Below are 22,001 nucleotides of genomic sequence, written 5' to 3'. Positions count from 1 at the left end.
TCAGGAGAAGGCACAGAGCAGCAGCAGCAGCAGCAGCAGCATGTTCCCTTGGTTAAAACCACCTCTCAGGACTCATGGGGTGGGATCTGGAGCAGCAGTGGTATGGCAATAGCAATGGCGGGTCAGAGCACTGACTTAGGACCCAGGGTAAAGTGCAGAGTAGCAGCCCCTTAGCCCAAGGAATGACAGGTTGGGGCCATGACTTAGGACCCACAGATACAGTGCAGAGCAGCGACAGCCTCGGCTAGGTAATGGCCAGCCCAAGCCACAATGAAAAACACAGCATGAGTGCAAAGGAACAGCAGCACAGCCCCAGCCACGGCAGGACAAAGCACTGACCTAGATCCTGGGAGGAGACTAGACAGGAGTGGCTCTAGGGCCATCAATGGCAGGGCACTCTGGCAACTCAACCAGGAAAAGCAAGGCAGAGGGCTGATGGGGCCTCAAGGTCAGGTCACCACAGGGACAGCTCCTGCCTCAGAAAGGACATGGCTGCAAGGGACCCTGGGCAGCTCTGGCAACTGGACTCAGTGCTGGGGAAGGCTGGGGAAGCCCTCAGCAGCAAAGGCTGACAGTGTCTAAGCCTTATGGACCTTCTCCTAGTCTCCTTTCTTCCTAAAGTGAAATTCCTCTGAAAGGAGCCCTGCTGCTTCTAAGCTGCTCTGAACTGGAGGAGGGCATGATGGAAAGCCCATCTTTGCTAAGCTTTTCTATATGGCCATCTTCTGTTTTTAAACTCTGCAGGGTATCTGCTGCTCCTTCCCTGTGGCCCAGAGCTATCCCAAAGTAATTTACATTTGCTTTACAATTTATAGTTTATACTTTATAATTCATCATTCATAGTTGTTCATTTATTATTTTTGTTGTTTTTGTGGGGGATACAGGTGTTGCACCCCATAACACTCCATCCTGCTAGTATCACCTTATCTCTAATTACCTGTCAAGATGAAAGCAGACAAGAGGGCCTCTCACTTTCTATTGATTTTACAAATGTCTTATCTCTTACATAATATAGTTCATTTGCTTGTGCAAGGTCATTGACTTTTAGATGGATAAAGCCCAGGAACAACATTCAGCACACCACAGGAACATGGAGTGTTCTACACTTTGCCCCTTCAGTTGCTTGCCACAGCTGCTGACCATTCATATAAGCTATTTACTTAAGGTGTCGGAGTTATGTTTTAACTTCCTGATTGATTTCTCCTCAGATATAAGCAAGGGCAATAACAAAAGGGTAGACTAATTTTTAAAAAGTACTACATATGAACAAGATGTCTCTGAAATGGCTCTCACTCCTGCTGCTGCTACAGCTGACTGTGCTACTTTAGCTCTGGCAGGTGTGGAAAGGTGCTGGTGTGGCCAATGGAATATAGTCACTGGATTAACATGAAGATAATTCTGGAGGAACTTGTCAGCAGGGGTCATGAGGTGACGGTTCTGACATCGCCAGCTGCCGTTGTTGTTGATGTCAACAAATCATCTACTCTCAAATTTGAGATGTTCCCTACATCGATAACTAAAGATTACTTTGATAATTTTGTCAAGCAGTTTATCGAGAAATGGAGACATGTTGCAAAAGATTCACTTTGGACACATTTTTTCAAAATTCAAAATTTCTTTTGGAAATTCTCTGACATTGCACTGAAGCTCTGTAAAGATGCTACATTGAACAAGAAACTTATGACAAAGCTACAAGAATCAAGGTTTGATGTTGTTCTTGCAGATCCCGTTATACCCTGTGGTGAGCTGGTGGCTGAGATACTCAACATACCGCTGGTGTACAGCCTGCGCTTCTCTCCTGGTTATTCAATTGAAAAACTCGGTGGAAAGCTTCCACTCCCACCATCCTATGTACCTGTTGTCATGTCAGAACTTAGTGATCACATGACATTCACGGAGAGGGTTAAAAATATGTTATACGTAGTTTTTTTGGACTCCTGTTTCCAGATGTTTAATGAGAAGAAGTGGAATCAATTTTACAGTGAAGCACTAGGTAAGTCATGCTTTTAGTTGGTTTAACACGAAGACCTAAGTTTCCCAATGCCTTGGTGGGTGCGTTTATGTAAATATTAAGCCCCAGGAATTTGTCTCTTATAAGTGAAGTGATGAAAAATGAAAATATAAAATGATCCCTCAATCTTGTAAATACTTTGGAAACATTAAATCATTGGGGAAGATAAACCCTGTGGAGCATTACTAGTTCAGAAGACTTCACAACGTCGTAAGCCACATCTTGAAATGCTTAGGACTTTCTCCAAGCAATTATATACCCATTACTAAAGTTCTACTTTCACTAAAAAGGTCACTCACTCTAAGCCTCATAGAATGTCATAATAAATGATGACAGGTAGACTGAGGACTCACACAGGTGTGTGTAACGCAAAATTCTGGGGAGTGTTTAGAGATTGTTTCTACTGATGTAGCTCCATTTCTGCATTATATGAGATGAACTGATATACTTTACACAAAGATACATAACTGCTTTATCAAGAAGAGACATGTGCAAACATCTCTGGCTACGTCATTCCAAGCTCCTTTCCAAAACTTACCTAAGGTATGCACATGACTATATTCTCATTTCATCTAACCTTAGTTACTATTTTGCTTTATCTTTCAGGAAGGCCCACTACATTATTTGAGACAATGGGGAAAGCTGACATGTGGCTCATTCGAAATTATTGGGATTTTGATTTTCCCCGCCCACTGCTACCAAATTTTGAATTTATTGGAGGCTTCCATTGCAAACCTGCCAAACCCCTACCTAAGGTAACCTGATTTGGATTGTTGTGCTTTTTCTACTTTACATTTTCAGTAGGAATAATCCTCCACTCCTTAGTTCGAATAGGAAGCTGGATAGAATGACCTGCCAATTAGTACCTCACATATTCGTTTCTGCCTCAACTCTCTGAATTTCAGTATCTTCATGAAATAAAGGGACATCTGGGAGACTTTGAGAATAGGTCAGTTATTACCATCCTCATTTTTTAACATACAATACGGTATCAGACATTCATTATAAGAATAAACATAAAATGCCTAGCATATACCAGGAGTAGGTGCTGAAAGGCAGAGAAAGAGTGTAGATGCATTTTCTACCACCTGGCACTCTACCTGGAAAGACAGAATGCAAGCAAGTCATAAACATCAAGTGAAAAGTGTCACGGTAAGGAAACACCACACTGCCAAGGAAGCATCCAGCAGGAATCAGAGCAAGTACCTCTGAGGCACTGATAATTAAGGGGAGATCGGAGGGATGTGCAGGAATAAGAAGTGATAGGGCAGGGGTGGGGGAGCCACAGACTAAAAGCAAGCAGAATGTTAATGACAATTCCCAAGAGGTCTAAGGTTAATCTAAACAGGAAGAGGCTGAGCAAGGAGGCAGATGATGCTGGATAGGCAAGTTGAAGACAGGTAATTATAAGAAGTTTGAGGCATCTCATAAAGGAGTTAGGCAGAAATTTAAAAAGGTAAAGAAAAGGAGAGAAATGATCAGATGTTTTTAACAACGTAGGATGTAGGCCCTGAATTGGAGTGTAAAGGGGCCAGAAGGAAAGGCGTACCTTTTAACAGGTTGTTGGGAGATAGAGGCAATAATGACTGAATACTAGACTGCAATGTTTACAGAGATATAACCACACTCAATTTTATCATAATAGGAGTTACTTCATATGGTTGCTCCTGGGGGGAAATTGGTTAGTACGTATGAAACAGCCAAAATGTCTCTGGCATATGCTCAGTGATCCAGAGGAAATAACAACTACTGCCTTTACTGCTATTTTGTTTGTATTATTGCATACTTTCCATAACCCAATCTATGCCAGCCACCTGGACCTAATTCTTAATTTAATCAGAACGGGTTTTCTGGAACCTCAAAGGTATATTCTCCAGCAACGTTCTGGGGATTAGAGCCCATGGGGAGCAAATTTTTCAAGTCTTTTTAATTAAAAAAGGATCTTTATAGAAACAATTCAACAAAGCTAGTAAATGTTAATTTGGAATAAAATTTATAGTTAATAAAATATAATCTAATACATTTAATTTTTAAAAGTTTTAGTGCTAAGAAGCTTTTAAGGTTAGTACGCAGTTGAGAAGATTCTAATACTCTTAATTTTAAATTCTAAATTCTAAAATTCTAAAAGATTCTAAAAGTTTCTTAATTATTTCAGAGGATGAGGCCCTTCACCAGTGCCCTAGCTAAAAAAATACCATTCTTCAACGATAGAAATGTAAGTCTTAACAACTTCTGAGGCCAAATCCAACCTTTCCCCACTTGCACATCAGCATTTAAACCGTTCCTCATTTGAAATTCCAGGGTTCACATCTTATAGCATAAAAGACATAGCTTAGTCTATTAGGCCAGGGGTTTTCTGCCTACACCAATCCTATAGCAAACCTCTAAAGCTCCCTAAGGAACGTAGGCCCCAAGTTCATAGCGGCCTGACGGTGTGAACACAGAGAAAACATACACTGCACATATGGAAACCATAAATTCTGAACATGTATTAAAGAGAAAATAATTTATACCTCTTGAATCTGGAAACTGCCCACAGGTTAAAAATCCCAAAATTTCTCAAAAATCACCCAAGTTTCTAGGCTGCTAGTCCTCATGAAGGTAAGCAAGAATCTAGTCTGTTCTACGTTGACACGATCGGTTTTCTGTGTAGTTTAGACATAAATAGGAAGCAAATACTCTTTAGCCACCTCTTGGGAGTGATCTCTTAGGAGAGCCTTTTGTCCACTCCTTCTTGATGGAAAAATGAAACTGATATTTCTTTCAAGGAGAAAACTCAGCATCTCTTTTGACTGCAAATTGTTTGGATTCTCTATGGTAGCTCTTACAACATCCAGAGGCTGAGAGAACATTAGCGAAATTTCTGTGCTATCTAGCCCTATTTTTGGAAAGATCTCACCATTCTCATTTCAGGAAAGTGATACTGTGGGTAGGAGGGAGGTTAGGAGGAGAGGAAGGAGGACAGAGTGAAAGATGACTAACAGTATAATTGTAACAATTAGTAATAGTAGCTGCTATTACTAAGATGCAACACAAGATTTGAATCTGAGGCAATGACTGGAAAGACTACACTACGTAAAGAAACAATTCCTTCAAACTACTAACCTTTCCATTAGTTATTATGTTCTCTCAGAAAATTTCTATACTTCTTAAAGTATTAAGATGTTTGGCAGAATTCATCAAGAATCATAAAAATGCTTATAGCCTTTGACTTCACACTGTACGCCTATGAAACTATACAGGAAAATAGTCGAGATGTGCAAACACGCTATTTTGGACAGTAATTCATGAAAGGCACCCCGGAAGTAATCTACATATCCAAAATTAAGCAATGTTTAAGCACATTATAGTGTGTACATCACATCATTATAATCATTTTATCAAATACCTATTTATGCTAAATCAGGTATGAGGTTTAGCTGGAACATAGCAGATATAACGAGATCACAGTTGTCTTGCAGGTAACATGAGAATATCAGTTAGAATTACATTTTAAAACTATATGTCATGATGTATATTTAGGTGTGGGAGTAGAAGAACGATTCAAATGGAAGCACAATTTCCAGTAGAATGTCCTCAAGGTCCATCCATGTGGTTGAACATGACAGGATTTCTTTCTTTCTCATGGAGGAGTAACATCCAGTGTGTTTTTTTGAGCGTGTGGGTGTCGGCGTGGGTGTAGGTGTGGGTGTTTAAATCTTCTTATGCATTCATCAGTTGATGGGCCTTTAGGTTATTTCCCTTGGCTATTAGGAATCATGCTGTAATAAACATGGGAGCACATACAGCTTTTCGCTATCCTGTTTTTATTTTCTTTAGGTTCATACCCAGGAGTGGAATAGATGGTCACATAGCGGATCTATTTTTTATTTTTTTGTAGAAATGTTCATTTTGTTTTCCATGGAGGCAGAGTCAATTTACCTTCTAACTGATGACGTACAAGCATTCGCTTTTCTCCACATTCTGCCAACGGTTTTCTCTTCTTAGTGGTAGACTTCTAACAGGTGCGAGGTGATATTGCGGTTTTGATTTGCCTGTCCCTGATGATTAGTAATGTCAAGCATCTTTTCATAAACTTCTTAGCCATTTGGATGTTTTCTCTGGACAAATGTCAGTTTTGTTCATTTACTCTTTTCTATGGAATGAACTTTGTTGATGGGTTGAATGAGCTCTCTATATATTTTGGGGTTTAATCCCTCATTCAATACGTGATTTGAAAATGTTTCCCCCATTCTGTACTTTGTTTTCAACTTGTTGACTGCTTTTTTTTTTTCTTACCATGCTGAAGATTTTAAGTTCGATACAGTTCCACTTGTTGACTTTTTTCTTTTGTCATAGTTTTGGTGTCATATCCAAAATAATCATTTTCAAGACCAATGTCAAAGAGATTTCTCCCTATGTTTTCTTTTAGGAGAGTTACAGTATCTGGTCTGATGTGTATATGTCTTTGGTCCATTTTAAGCTAATTTTTAAGAGACATGTAAGATAGAGGCGGCATTACACTTTTTTTGCATGTGTTTATTCAGTTTTCTCCAAAGAGAAGAGACAGACTAACCTCTGCCCATTGGGTGTTCTTGCCTCCCTTGTTGAATAGTGGTTGACTATAAACTCCCAATTTTAATCCCAGACCCTCCCGGACCCTGTGCTCTGTTGCACTGGTCTGTTTGTCTATTTTTAGGCCAGTTCTGTATGGTTTTAAACCCTGTATCCTTGCAGTACAATTTGAAACTGGAAGGTGTGAGGCCAGTTCAGCAGCATTTACTCTCTGATCCATGAACACACGATGCCTCTCCACTTATGTCTTTTATTTCTTTCGACAAAGTCTCGGAGTTATCAAGGTTCAGACCTTTCTACTTACATTTTTGTTTTTGATGCTGTTATCAACGGGCTACTTTTTCAGATGTTTCATTACTAGTGGAGGAAAATGCAACTGATTTCTGTGTGTTGCTATTGTAGCCGGCAGATCTACTGGATTTGTTGGTTAGCTTAGGATTTGGGTTGAGTCTCTGGAATTTCCAATACAAAAATTCATGCCATCTGTAAAATACTGAGAATTTTACTCTTTCCTTTCTGATTTGGATACTTTTTATCACGTTGCCTTGCCAAGTTGTGCTGTTAGGACTTGGAATACTATGTCAAATTAGTGTGCAAGCGAGCGCCCTTGCCATTTTCCTAATCGCAGGAAAAAAAAAAAAAACCTTTCGATTGGTCACTGTTGAGCATCATGTTAGCTTTGGGTTTGTCATGTATGGGTTTTATTATGTGGAGGTATGTTCCTTCTCTACCCTATAAGTTCAGAGTTTTTATCAGGAAAGGATACTGTCTCTTGTCACATGTTGTTTTGCATCTATCGAGATGATCAAGTTATTTTCGGTTTCTTCCTATTAATGCAAGGTACTATCTGCAATGATTTGGGCATGTTGAACCATCCTTGAATCCTAAGGATAAATCCCACTTGGTCATGGTATACAATCCTTTTCCTATGTTCAGGAATTTTGGCTGGCTAATATTTGCATGAGAGTTTTTGCCTCTGTATTCATCCTGGATAGTGGCTTGTAGGCCTCTTTATTTGTAATGTCTTTATCTATAGCTTATCGAGGTACTATTGGCCTTGTGAAATAAGTTCAGAAACATTTCCTCTCTCCTTGCTAATTTTCTGAAGGATGGACATCAGTTGTTCTCTAAATGTTTCGTCAAGGAAGCCTTCTGGTTCTGGGGTTTTCTGTATTTGGAGATCTTTAACTACTGCTTTAATATCTTTACAAATTATGGCTGCTAAGATTTTCTAGTTCTTCATGATTCAGCCTTGATAGAGTGTGTGTTTCTAGAAACATATCCATTCTTCTTGATGACGTAATTTGTTGGCACATACTCCTACACGACATTGTCTTGTGGCCCTGAATAGTTCTGTAGTATAAGTTATGCCTCCTCTTTCATTTATAATTTAACCCATTTGATTCTTTAGTTTTTCATGGTTAGTCTAGCTAATGCTTGTAATTTTTATGTTTTTGAACAAAGACTAACAGTGTATGGTATCCATTTTTGGTTTTGGTTTTGTCTTTTTGCCATTTCTAGGGCTGCTCCCATAGCATATGGAAGTTCCCAGGCTAGGGGTCTAATCGGAGCTGTAGCCACTGGCCTACGCTAGACCCACAGCAACTCAGATCTGAGCCATGTCTGTGACCTACACCACAGCTCACGGCAACACCGGATCCTTAACCCACTGAGCAAGGCCAGGGATCGAACCTGCAGCCTCATGGTTTCTAGTCAGATTTGTTACCCACTGTGCCACGATGGGAACTCCTGTATGGCATCCCTTATGTGTGGAATCTAAAAGAAGTCACACCTGTGAAAACAGAGAGGGATATGGTGGCTATTAGGAGCTCAGGCATGGGAGAATAGGAAAGAATTTTTTAAGGGTGCAAACTTGCATCCTACAGTAAATAATTCCTAGAGAGCTAAGTTATCATACAGTGAATATGGACAACAATATTATGTTATAATCATCAATCCTCCTCTGACTAGACTTTAGTCATTCCAGCCACAAAAAAAGAAATGATAATTATGTGACATGAATGAGGTACGAACAATCATGAAAATGACAATCCTATTACAATGTATACATGAACAAATCAATATGTTATAAACCTTAAACTGCATGATGTTTGATGCCACATATATTTCATCTCCTTAGAAAAGCATATGAATTGTAAACTAAGGATATCCTTGCACAGAGAGTATGAGTAATCTTAGTTCATTTTTACAGTTGTTCATATTTTGCCTTCTTTTTTGCCACTAGCTCACCATATTTTCATAAAGGTGTCAGAGAATGAGAATAACCAGTTCACATCAGTGATCAATTTTTGAAGAAATGATGTACTACAACAATATGATAGGGATGCATCTTCCATGGCAGAGATGAAGCAGCCTTGGGTAGCAAGCCAATGAGACAAAATACTGAAGGCAGGTAACTTTAAAGACCGCTGGAGATAAACGGGTATGTGTATATTATCTGGAAGTGGTAAGAGGAGTCATGAGAAAACTTCAGTGAACTTAATAATGAACCTGATATCATCAGGGTGAAATTATATTTTTAATAAAACTCTACACATTATAATTTGCAAGACTGAGGTTTCTTTTTTAAATCCTCTTTTACTTTTCTGCTAAAAATCATTTTGAAGGAGTTGCCTCTGTGGTGCAGTGGGCAGGGGTTAAAGGATCCAGCACTGGCACAGCTTCGGCGCAGATCACAGCTATGGCTTGGATTTTATCCCCAGCCCAGACACTTCTATAGGCTGCAGATGCGGCCAAGATAATAATCATAATAATCATGATAATAATTTTGAAAAGAACTTTTGTGACAGCAATTAGGATGAGAAGCCATACATTTTATGGTGGAAGGGTTGGGTAGTTATTTTCAGAATGATGAATTTAAAGGAGAAAAAAAGGAAGAAAGATGGGTGTAAGGTTTTGGAACACTTATCCAGGAAAATTCTGCCTGTCCACATGTTTTGTAAATAGAGTACATTCACTCCGCAATTGGATATTGTTCTAGTGGATAAAACATAACATTTATTTTGGGAAATGCAAAGAAATCACAGGACAAACTAGTTCTGAAACAACTCCAGGCAAATAGGGCTTCACCTGGAGCTTCACTTACTCTGAAGTGACCACACACCAGGTGACCAAAACTATGCCATGGAAACCCTGGTATACCTCTCCTGTGGGGTGGTACTCCCTGGGGGGCTCAGTGAGATGGTGATGAGGGTCCCTTACAACCCGTTACACATCTACGTCCTACTGTGACATCAGTTATGCGATGTATCTCAGGGCAAAAGCTGTCATATGTAAACAAACCCAGCAATATGGTCATTCAAATATTTAACCACACAGTGTATCTCTGGATGATAAAAAGGACCCAGGAACGTTTCCAAAGTCAAACACCAGACTCCTCAAACCTCAGTGATTAGTAAGAGAGAGAGAATTGGGGAAATCGTGATAAAGTTTAAAGGAAGGTATAAGGACTATAGAGCTGAGAGAACGATAGATATCAAGTCGTTCAAATCACAAATATTTCTTCGTTCTTAGGGTCAGGGAAATGGAATACTGATGACTAGTCTAAAATAATTCTCCAGAAAGTCTGTCTAGAATAAACAAATGATTCAGTAGAATTATAGTAATAACTAAGGGTAGCTTAAATCCTGCTATGTGCCTGCCTTCCGAGAATCTGTGTTAACTATTAACAACATTATTGATGAAGAGTCTGAGGACAGTATTCTTGAATAGCATCTCTTCCTCACTACTGTGTACTGGCTTGATTTCATTTCTTGCTTACACACACACAACCCACACACACATTTGCACAAATACCCGTGATACAAGAAACTGACTTCATATCCCACACCTCCTTCCCAGGAACCTCAGGAGAGAGGCCTTGGAGAGGAAAAAGTAAGAAAGAAAGAAAATATGGAGCTTCCTTGAAAAATTGAAAATAGAATTAATAGATAGTTCACCAATTCCTCTTTGGGGTACATACTCACAAAAGTTGAAGGTAGGATCCCAAAGAGATTTGGCAAACCATGCTCATGAAAGCACTACTCATTAAATCCAAGAGGTTGAGGCAACCCACTGTCAATCAACAGGTAAAGCACAAAACACAATGTATTATCTACAAACAATGAAATATTACTCAGCCTAGGAGTTCCCATGGTGGCTCAGTGGTAATAAACCCAACTAGTATCCATGAGGATGTGGGTTCAACCCCTGGTCTCGCTCAGTGGGTGAAAGATCTGGCATTGCTGTGAGACTTACACTGGCAGACACGGCTTGGAGCCTGGGTTGCTGTGGCTATGCTGTAGGCTGGCAGCCATAGCTCCAATACCACCCCTATCCTGGGAACTTCCATATGCCACAGATGAGGCCCTAAAAATAAGACAAAAAACAAAAAGAAAAAGAAATATTACTCAGCCTTTAAAAGTCAATTTTGACACAACACAACATTTACAACTTTTTTGACAGTTGGCAAAGTTCTTTCTTTCTTTTGGAATTCACATTTGATTTTATTGCAGTCGAGTTGACTTACAAAGTTGTGTTAGGTTCAGGTATACAGCACAGTAAATCAGTTACACATCCTGTTACATGTACACATACTCATTCCTTTTCAGATTATTTTCTCATGTAGGTTATTACACAGTATCCACTAGGTTTCCGTGTGCTATACGGTAGAGCCGAGTTACCTCTTTTACATATGATTGTGTGTATATGTCAATCCCCATCCCCTAATTTAATCTGCCTATGTTTCACCTCTGGTAACCTTAAGTGTGGTTTTGAAATCTTTGATTCGGTTTCTGATTTGTACGTGCCTTTGTATCACTTGCATTCGAGTTCACATATCAGTGATCGCATATGACGTATTTTCTCTTCCTTACTTCACTTAGTGTGATAATTTCCAGGTCCATCCATGTTGCCGGAAATGGCATTATTTCACTCCTTTTTATGGCTGAGTCATAGTCCACTGCATACATGTACCACATCTGCTTTACCCAGTCCCCTGCTGACGGACATTTAAGTTACTTCCATGTTTTGTCTGCTGTAAATATTGCTGCAGTGACCGTTGGGATACATTTATCTTTTCAAATTATGATTTTCTCTGGATATATGCCCAGGAGGCAGACCACAAGATAATATGGTAGTCCTATATTATTTTTGTAGGGAACCTCCACACTGTTCTCCATAGGGGTTGCACCAACTTACATTCCCACCAACAGTGTAAGGGGGGTCCCTTTTCTGCACAAACTCTCCAGCCTTTGCTGTATAGAGATTTTTGATGACGGCCATTCTGACTAGGTGATTACCTGGCTGTAGTTTTGAGTGCACATCTCTAGCCATTAGCCGCATTGGACACCCTTTCACGTGTCTGGGGGCTATCTGTATGTCTTCTTTGGAGACACGTCTGTTTAGATTTTCTGCCCATTTTTGGACTATTTTTTGATATTGAACTGCATGAGTTGTTTGTATATTTTAGAAAATAATCCCTTGTTGTTCGCTTTGCAAATACTTCCTCCCATTCTGCAGCTTGTCTTTTAATTTTATTCATGGATTCCTTTGCTGCGAAAAAGCATTTAAGTTTATAGAGGTATGATTTGTCGATTTTCGTTTTTGTTGTCATTACTCTAAGAGGTGGATCCAAAAAATATTGCTGCAGTTTATGTCATGGTGTTTTGCCTATGTTTTCCTTTAAGGGTTTTAGAGTATCCGGTCTTACATTTAGATTTTTAATCCTTTCAGAGTTTATTTTTGTGTGGAGTGTTAGAGTGTGTTCTAATTTCATTCTTCTGCATGTAGCTGTCTAATTTCACTCTTCTGCATGTAGCTGTTCAATAAGCACCACTTATTGAAGAGACTGATTTTTCCTCCATTGTATATTCCTGCCTCCTTTAGATCAGTTGACCACAAGTGCATGGATGTATTTCTGGACTTTCTGTGATGTTGCATTGACATGTATTTCTGTTTTTGTGCCAGAACCAGACTCTTCTGATGACGGCAGCTTTGTAGTGTAGTCAGAGGCGAGGGAGACTGATGCCTCCAGCTTTGTTTTTTTCCTCAAGATTGCTTTGGCTATTTGGGGTCTTTTGTGTTTCCATACAAATTCTCAAGTTTTTTGTTCCATTTCTGGGAAAATGCTATTGGTTTTTTCATAGGGATTGCCCTGAACATGTAGATGACCTTGGGTAGTACAGTAATTTTAACAATATTGAGTCTTCCAATCCAAGAACATAGCATATGTTTCCATCTGTTTGTGTAATCTTCAGTTTCCTTCATCAGTGTCTTACAGTTCTGGGAGTTCAGGTCTTTTGCCTCTTTATGTAGGTTAGGTACGTTCTTCTCTTTGAGGCAATGGTGAATGGGACTGTGTTTTTCAGATTTCCCTTTCTGATATTTTGTAGTTAGTGTATGAGATTTCTGTGTATTAATTTTGTGTCCTGTACCTTTGCCAAATTTATTGATTATCTTTAGCAGTTTTCTGGTGGCCTCTTTAGGAGGTTCTAGGTATAGTATCATGTCATCTGCAAACAGTGACAGGTTTATGTCTTTTCCGTTCTTCGCTACTTTTATTTCTTTTTCTTCTCTAGTGGCTGTAGCTAGGACTGCCAAAACTATGTTGAAGAAAATTGGTGAGAATGGACCTCCATGTCCTTTTCCTGACCTCAGCAGAAGCAATTTCAGCATTTCAACATTGAGAATGATGTGGGCTGTGGGCTTGTCGTGTATGGCCTTTATTATACTGAGTTAGGATCCCTCGTTGCCCACTTTCGGGAGGGTCAACAAACGAGTGGGGTTGAATTTTGTCAAAATCTTTTTCAGCATCTTTCGGAATGACCATATGGTTTTTACCCTTCTGTTTGTTGATGTGGTGTATAACATTGACTGACTTGTGTATATTAAAAATCCTTGCATCCATGGTATAAAAGCCACTTGATCATGGTGCATGATCCAGTTATTGTACTGGTGGATTCCAGATACTAACATTTTCTTGAGTATTTTTACATCTATGTCCAACAATGATATTGGCCTGTAGTCTTTTTTTTTACTTTATTTTTTGGGAGGGGTGCTTTTTTGGTGAGGTGTCTTGGTCTGATTTTGGAATCAGGATGAGGGTGGCTTCATAGAATGCACAGGCAAGTTCCTCAGCACATCTTTGAAAGAGTTTCAGAAATAGAGGTGTTAACTCCTCTCTAAATGTTTGATAGAATTTGCCTGCAAAGACATTTGATCCTGCATTTTTGTTTTTTGGATGTTTTAAATGATATAATTGATTTCGGTACTAGTGACTGACTTATTTCTGTTTTCCGTTTCTTCCTGATGCGGTCTTAGAAGGTTTTACCTTAGTAAAACTCTTAGTGTCCATTTCTTCTAGGTTACATCTGTTGTTGGCATAGAGGTGGGTGTAGGAGTCTGTTATGATCCTTGTATTTCTGTGGTGTCAGTTGTAATTTCTCCTTTTTCTTTGCTAAGTTTATTGCTTTGAGCACGCTCCCATCTTTTCTTGATGAGTCTAGTTGAAGCCTAATCAATTTTGTTTATCTTTTCAAAAACCAGGGTTTTTTTCATGTCTCTGTCTTTTTAGGGCTGCACCCGCGGCATACGGAGGTTCCAAGAAGAGGGGTCCAGTTGGAGCTATAGCTGCCAGCCTACACCACAGCCACAGCAATGGGGGATCCGAGTTGCATCTGCGACCTACACCACTGCTCACTGCAATGCCAGGTCCTTAACCCACTGAGCAAGGCCAATGATCAGACTTGCATCTTAATGGATACCAGTCAGATTCATTAACCCATGATGGGAAAACCGTTTTTATTTTACCTTATTGTTTTGTCTTTGGTCTCAGAAGCCAGCCTTTTGCTTCATTGATCTTTTCTCTTGCTTTCCCCATCCCCATCTCATGTATTTCTGCTCTGGTCTTTATGCTTTCTTTCCTTCTCTAACTCTGAGTTTTGTTTGTTCTTCCTTACCCAGATGCCATAGATGTCAAGTTAGGTTGTTTATTTGGGGGTTTTCTTATTTTCTGAAATAAGACTCTATCACCAAAACAATCCCTCTTAGAACTGCTTTTGCTGTGTCCCGTAGGTTTTGGATTGTCCTCTCTTCATTGCCATTTGCTGACACTTGACACAACATGGGTGAACCTTACACTACATGAAATAAGCCAGTCACAGACATATCGATACTGTACCATTCAACTATGACAAAGTATACAGATGAGGCAAATCTGTAGAAATACGGAGTAGAGCAGAGTAGAATAAGGAGAAGGTTGCCAGGGCCTGGGAGAAGAGAATGAGGGAGTTTTTGATGGAAATCGATTTCCAGCGTTGCCAAATGAAAAACTGCTAAAGACTGGGTGCATAATGTGAATGTACTTGCACCTACTGAACTATGCACTTAGGAATGATCAAGATGGTAAATTTTATGTGTATTTTACTATTTTTTTAAAGCCATCACGCTAAGAATTTCTGAGGCTACCAGATTTTCTCTCTTTCGTTGTTTGTAGCAATCCTTCCAATAATCTTGACCATGTTGTGACTCTTCTGTGATGCAGCAAATCCTTCTTTTACAGGAAATGGAAGAGTTTGTCCAGAGTGCTGGAGAACATGGTATTGTGCTCTTTACTCTGGGGTCAATGATCAGTAACATGACAGAAGAAAGAGCCAATACGATTGCATCCGCCTTTGCCCAGATTCCCCAAAAGGTAGATGAAGGAATACAATTGTGGACAACTATTTTATGAGACTGTTAAATTCTGTGAAAGACCTGATTAGACATTTCCTGCAAGAAAGACAAACCATCATGATAGGTCCACCTTATCTCAGATATATTGGACAAGCAAAACATACATGGCCGCTGCTGCATTAGTAGACAGAGTATATTTGACTGACAGTAATTTTGGTTTAACATTGTGATCCCCCCCCCAAAAAAGTTATTTAACAGCAACCTTGTGAAATTTGGTATTATAATGATATCATGGACAGGAAAAGAAATACCAAATTTTGCCTAGTCATTTGCTCCTTTACCCAGAAGGACTCCTGAAGACATGGTTCACATAGAGATGTTCTCAGGAGTTAAATTTTAACAGTAAGTGTAATAGCACAGTAATGTTAAGCAATATTGGCAAAAGTCTGGAATATGACATGCAGTTCATACTTGTCCGATAATCCTGGCCCCTACTGAACTCCTCTAAATGTTGACATACACCCATTCTGTGTTGACACACACCCATTCTGTGTACTCTTCAAGGCGCTGTTCAGAGAAAGAATGGCCAGGGTTCATCAGGCTGCTTCCAGCTACCCCCACAGTCACAGTGATTTAGACAAAGAGAAACATCAGCCTCCCCTACTGGACTGGGGCCTGCCAATGTCTGAAGCAGGAAGATAAAAGATGAAGATAGGGGTTTGCCCTTACGGTGAACCCTGTGCATTGTAAAGTCTAGGCCCTTGATGAACTCTGCTTCTCACCTATTCGAAGATTACCCCTCCTCACTGAGGAAGGAGGAGGGACTATACCAAGGGGTCAAGCATGAGGAAGACGGGCATGGAAAAAGCGCAGCTGCCTCTTTCTCCATAAAATAGAGCAGCAAACTATTTTCTAACATGTAATATACACTTGGTGCCTTTGGATATTTGGATATTCCTTTTCAGTTTACTATCGGATATCCTAGTATTCTCCTAGCCAGGTATGCTAATTGCTGGCTGGGAACTTAAAGGATGTTCTATTCACAGTGCAAATAGGGGTTAAGCACTAATAAATTATAATTCGATTTATGAAAATTGCATAGGAATTTCAAGATTAGTAACTTCTTTTGGTACTGTGCATAGAAACCACACTTTGACCAATGTGGTCAATGCCTTGTGCTTCCTTGTTAAACTGTTCAGAGTCCAGTGAATACATTTTCGCATCATAGTTCTGCAACTTTTTCAACAGACTTAGTTTTACTTACAAACTACCAACAAACTCCCCGTCTCTAAATTTAATGAATTTCTAAGCTTTTTCATAATGGCAATACTCTGGGTTCACATCAGAAATTACCAATTGTCATTGTTCTTGGAATTAGTGCGTATCAATTTATAATCTAAAATTCCTTATACTTCCTAAGCAGTACTAATTAACTTATTAGTAATAAATTATAAATAAGCAAAAACATTTATTTCTCCTAACAGCCTAAGGACTGACATTTCCCTATACATGTCAATTACGAGGTGTAAAACTCTCCTAAAATAACTCAAGGTATAAGTGAACACAAGGAGCAGTCAAAAAGAAATACACAAGTGAATACCAAATTTGAAAATCAAAGCTTGTATATGAAATAAAGAAAAATAATGCGTAGGTGACTAGTAATTTGACACTATTTTTGTTCAGTAGAATTAGAGCACCTAACATTTTCTTAAATATTTGAAGTGTCATTGAATCTCAATTGCCTATGGCAGTCATGTGTGAGAGGTCATGATTACCTGACTGAATAGAATCATAACTGTGTAAATGTGAGTTGAGGTCAGAGCATTAGTAGTTACTGTCACTGAAGAGTGTGTGGCCTCATTTCCTTAGCTGTCATATGGAGAGCATTTAACTAGATGTCTTTGAATCTCTGTAGAACTCTACTGCTGCAACTCTGAAGTTGATTCATGGAATCAAGGATTTCTTTACCCTAACAGGTGCTGTGGAAATACGAAGGCAAGAAACCTGATACCTTAGGACCCAATACTCGGCTGTATAAGTGGATCCCCCAAAATGACCTTCTTGGTAAGACTTGGGAGAACAAATACTGAAAACATGAGTAACAGCTGAGCAGAATGTTAATACTTCTGCAGGAATATCTATCATTCTCCTAGCATTTATTATTGAAACTTATTTTCAAAAAGAAAACTTTGGTCCTTTATTTTTATTTCCAGCCTCTGAGGACAAGAGGAGTGACTACAACAGAGACGGCATTTTGTTAAAGCAGGTCACATTTCTCATGGCCAGAATCAAAGTAGATTTATTTTGACTGTAACTGCTTCTCACAGTGAAATTAGAAAGAACGTTGGGGATTGTCTTTCTCTCGCTGAATTCTTTCCCTGCAGCAGTCTTTCCCCCTCTCTAGAGGTATTTGAAATGCTACAGAAAACCAAGCCCTCCTTCATTACCAGGGACTCTCCATTTTCTACAGGAAAAAATCCAAAATTGTTTCATGAGCTGATTCCAGATTTCATGATACAGTGTAGCTTTTCTTTCCTCTGGTTCCAGTGCCACTACCTTTACGCTTTTCCTCTTACCTTGACACCCTTCCAATAAGATTCAGAGACCTCCTACTTCTTGGAGAGCGGGTATTTCCGGCATTGTCTCCCCCCTGTTGTGCACACGTGCTCTCTTTGACCCAGGAGGTTCTTTCAAGCTGCTCACAGGACAATCTTGGACTCATCTGTGAAATGCAAGTGACACAGCACTGCTTTCATGAAGTCTTCACTGACCTCTCCAGCAGACCAAGGGGTCTCTTGCTCTGAGTTCTGAAAGCACTTGAAATGCCATTTCCTGTACATAATCATCTGTTATCTAGAAGACACTGCTGCTTTCAGTGCCTTCTAATGTGCACCGGATCATTTTGTTTTAAGACGTAAGATTAATCCTTTTCCTGAAATTCACTCAATCCTAGGTCATCCCCAAACCAAAGCTTTCGTAACTCATGGTGGCGCCAATGGCATTTTTGAGGCCATCTACCACGGGGTCCCTATGGTGGGCATTCCCCTGTTTGCTGATCAGCCTGATAACATCGCTCACATGACAGCCAAGGGAGCAGCTGTAAGATTGGACTTGGACACAATGTCAAGAACAGATCTGCTCAATGCCTTGAAGCAAGTCATTAACAACCCTTCGTGAGTATAGGTTTTTTCTACTTTGATGCTGTTTCTAGAGAGGTTCCCAGATGAAGGCCAGTGGGTCAGCAATGAGTCTTGACATAAACAAATGAGGAGTAAGCTTTGCTCAATGCTTTGAAACAGTCATCAGTAACCTACTGGGTCGCATTAAGGTTTTTTTCCCCTGCTTTTAGGGGGAACTTTTGTCAGAGGATGTAAGGATGGTGGGAACATTTTGAAAGCACTAATCATTAGCATGAGAACAATCACTGAGGTAGGAGCAGAAGAATTAAGAAGAAGCATTTAGAACCAGGTTCAACTAGGAAATCATGTATATTATAAGGGCAGTCATTTGCAGAGTTGTGAGGTCTTTTTCAGCAGATGGACTCATTTAATGTTTAAACCTCTTCCAAGATGGTCTGTTGTTAGTAAACCACCATGACATAATCAATCTCAAATTGCCATTACAATGACCACTTCCCAAAGTTTCTATGCCAACATTTTGAACCCATTACTGAGAACAGGTAACACCTAGAACTTTCTAATTTACCCCAATACAATAAGACAGATACTACCCATCAACGTAGTTATAGTCTCAGCTCTTTTGCTTGGGCTTGCATTTGTCTTATTTGGAAGAATTAGAAAATAAAAAAGCATTTGATTTGGACAAGACATTGGTACATTACTACATAAAAGCCCAATTTTCAGAAACGCAAGTCATTCGGCTTCCAAGTTATTTCGTGACTTATATTAATCTCTCGAATACTATAAATATTGTAACAATGACATATACATGTATGTGTCTATATAAATATGAATATCCCCTGTGTTTCACAATGATTTTGGAAAATAAACATTTGGAGAATATATTGCTAATAAGACCACTGTGGACATTTGTGCTTTAAAGCAGTGCTGTTACATTTTAATTTTAGCACAACCATTATCCGGAGAGAGCACCGTAAGAAGTACATATTTCTTCTTCTTGTTTTTTACGTATACATCATTTTACTGATTTTATGTAAAAATACATCTCTCTGGTATCATTATAGATTTTGATTTTTTAAGAGTGTGAAGGTAGTATCCAAAACGAAGATAATTTTTACCTAGTTTATACTGAATGATTACAATATGTTATGCATCGTACTAAGTCCTGAGCTCACATCCCCTTACTACTTCCTTACAGACTTTCCACTGTATTACAAACGCTTCCTGATTACCACCCTCCACTCAGAGCCCCAGGGCTCCCTCTGTGTTTCCACAGAACAGGACAGAACTGACCTCCATCGTTATTGCTCCTTTCCCATGCCATAGCACCTTGGGATTTCCGGTTTGTGAGCCCTATCTCTCGAGGCCTCCTCCTCCTGTGCCTTTTGATCCATAATGACTTTAACAGAGTGGGAACAAATGTAACTGCAATGCCAAATTAGTCAAATGTTGAGCACACTCTATTCTAAATTAACTCCCACGAAAAACAATATCAACACTAGCAAGCATTCACTGAGAGTCTACTGTGGGCTAGGAATACTTCTAAAAATCAATATATTGTTCCTCCCAATAATCAGATAGGAGGCTATTCCTAACCATTCCATCGGATACTCAAAAACCGAGGAACAGACAGAGGCAGGCAGCAAAGTAAGAGTCAGAGTCAGGATTCAAACCAAGGCAATCCACTTCCACCCTTTTAACCACTCCTTTCCTAATATTAGGTCAACACCAGCTCCTCAGCAACCTTGCCTAGACTTGCCTCCGAACACCATCATGGACTTATGCATATCCCTGGATTATGACAGTATTTTAAAACTTGTCCACTGGGTCTATTAACAATGCCCTACTGGGGAAATCAAAGTTTGAACTTTCAAAGCACAGAGTTACTGCACTTCCTTTCTCTCTTTTTCCTTTTTCCTTTTTTTTTTTTTTTTGCTGTTGCAACTTAAGTTCTTCCACTCCTTCTACTACAACTTCTTCTCCTCTCACATCTCCTCTCTTTTCTACCTAGGTTGAAATCCTACTCATGTAACAAACTGTAGCCCATAAGCTAAGGTCTCTATAGTCATCTCTGAAAAATAATCTGTCTTTCTTCCCCACTGTGCGACACTCCTTTTTACCATCGGCATGAAAACGTCACATTTATCCTTCCTAGTTCATTCTCCACATTGATTCTGCTTCTTTGGCCTTCAGCTACAAGGAAAACGTGATGTGGTTATCAACCATTCAACATGATCAGCCTGTGAAGCCCCTGGACCGGGCGGTCTTCTGGATCGAGTTTGTCATGCGCCACAAAGGAGCCAAGCACCTGCGGCCAGCAGCCCACGACCTCACCTGGTACCAGTACCACTCTCTGGATGTCATTGGGTTCCTGCTGGCCTGTGTGGCAATGGCTGCATTTGCCCTCACAAGGGGTTGTCTTTTTTGTTGCCGGAAGTTGGCTAACGCAGGAGAGAAGGCAAAAAGGCAGTAGCTGTGTCTGAGGCCGGAAGCGGGTATGGCCCAGTAGATAGAACTCTTCCGTTTATTCCAGCAGGAAGGAGGTATGACAAGGTTCCCATCCTCCTGTGACAAAATGACTTCTCATAATTTAACATCTCAGGGCAAGACTTGTGTACCCAGGACCTTCTGCCTGTTTCAGAGTTAGACCTAGGTCACGCCAAGAGGACACCTAGTGAAAAAATCCGTCAAAATAGAATTACGTGGGTATACATTGAAAGTTATTATTTTAATTCAATAGTTATATCAAAAGACATGATTGAATTTAACTGTGTTTCACACGGTGTGCATAGACACAAGAACAATAACAAGTACACCCAGAGTACCCACATGTTGTCAATATTCAGAATTTTTAACTTCATTCGGGTGCAGAATTTTACAGTTTTATCTTGCCAGAGAATGTGTGCAAAAATTGGAATTATGTAAGAAGAGTTACCCTTTCCTTTTTTTGTGAGACCTCTAAAACTTCTTGGTGTTTCCTCTGCATCCAGCCTCAGCATCACTTCCTATCTAAAACCCTGGCAAGCCAGTTACCATCATCCACTTCAACGTATTTCCCTGGGAAATTTTGGAGAATTCAAAATATAGGAACTGCTATTAAAAAAATAGATCTAAAAAAATAAATTAAAAAATAGATCTAGGTGTGAAAATCTTTGAATTCATACCCTAATTCTCATTTTCTTATTATCTTTAAAAATATTCACCTGATGACTTCCACTCCCATATTCAGCCTCTGGTAGTTGACTTAAGTTCTCCACTACATATTAACGTACTAAATAACCTGTACTCCAAAGGGACTTAGTTTTCATTTTCTACAAATGTACCTGGATCTGTCAATCTATATCAGTTAATTACTTGCAGATATGTTGTGAAATAAAATGTATTTGTTGAACAAAGAGTGAATTAATGATTTTTTTGGGTTTTTCCTTTTTAGGGCTGTACCCTTGGCACATGGACGATCCCAGGCTAGGGGTCGAATTGGAGGTACAGCTGCCAGCCTGCACTATGGCTCACAGCAATGCCAGAATGCCAGCGACCGATCGATCCCATGTCTTCACGGATCCTAGCTGGGTTCATTAACCACTGAGCCATGACGGGAGCTCCCAGACACATTTTTAAAGAAA

The 22,001-nt window shown here is 39.7% G+C and overlaps 1 pseudogene across 1 annotated transcript; it reads left to right on the top strand.

Annotated features, from left to right (window-relative positions):
* The first annotated feature begins 1,271 nt into the window (after window positions 1–1,271).
* LOC125137955 (UDP-glucuronosyltransferase 2B18-like) lies at window positions 1,272–21,769 on the top strand (annotated as a pseudogene). The gene is made up of 6 exons (XR_007137549.1): window positions 1,272–1,993; window positions 2,618–2,766; window positions 15,126–15,257; window positions 17,215–17,302; window positions 18,192–18,411; window positions 20,572–21,769. The product of XR_007137549.1 is annotated as a UDP-glucuronosyltransferase 2B18-like (transcript).
* The last annotated feature ends 232 nt before the right edge of the window (window positions 21,770–22,001 follow it).

The sequence above is a fragment of the Phacochoerus africanus genome, chromosome 10, assembly GCF_016906955.1.
Source record: "Phacochoerus africanus isolate WHEZ1 chromosome 10, ROS_Pafr_v1, whole genome shotgun sequence".
In the NCBI taxonomy this organism is placed as follows: Eukaryota; Metazoa; Chordata; class Mammalia; order Artiodactyla; family Suidae; genus Phacochoerus; species Phacochoerus africanus.
Note: the sequence above shows the minus strand (reverse complement) of the source record. Positions and strands in the feature narration are given on the sequence as shown.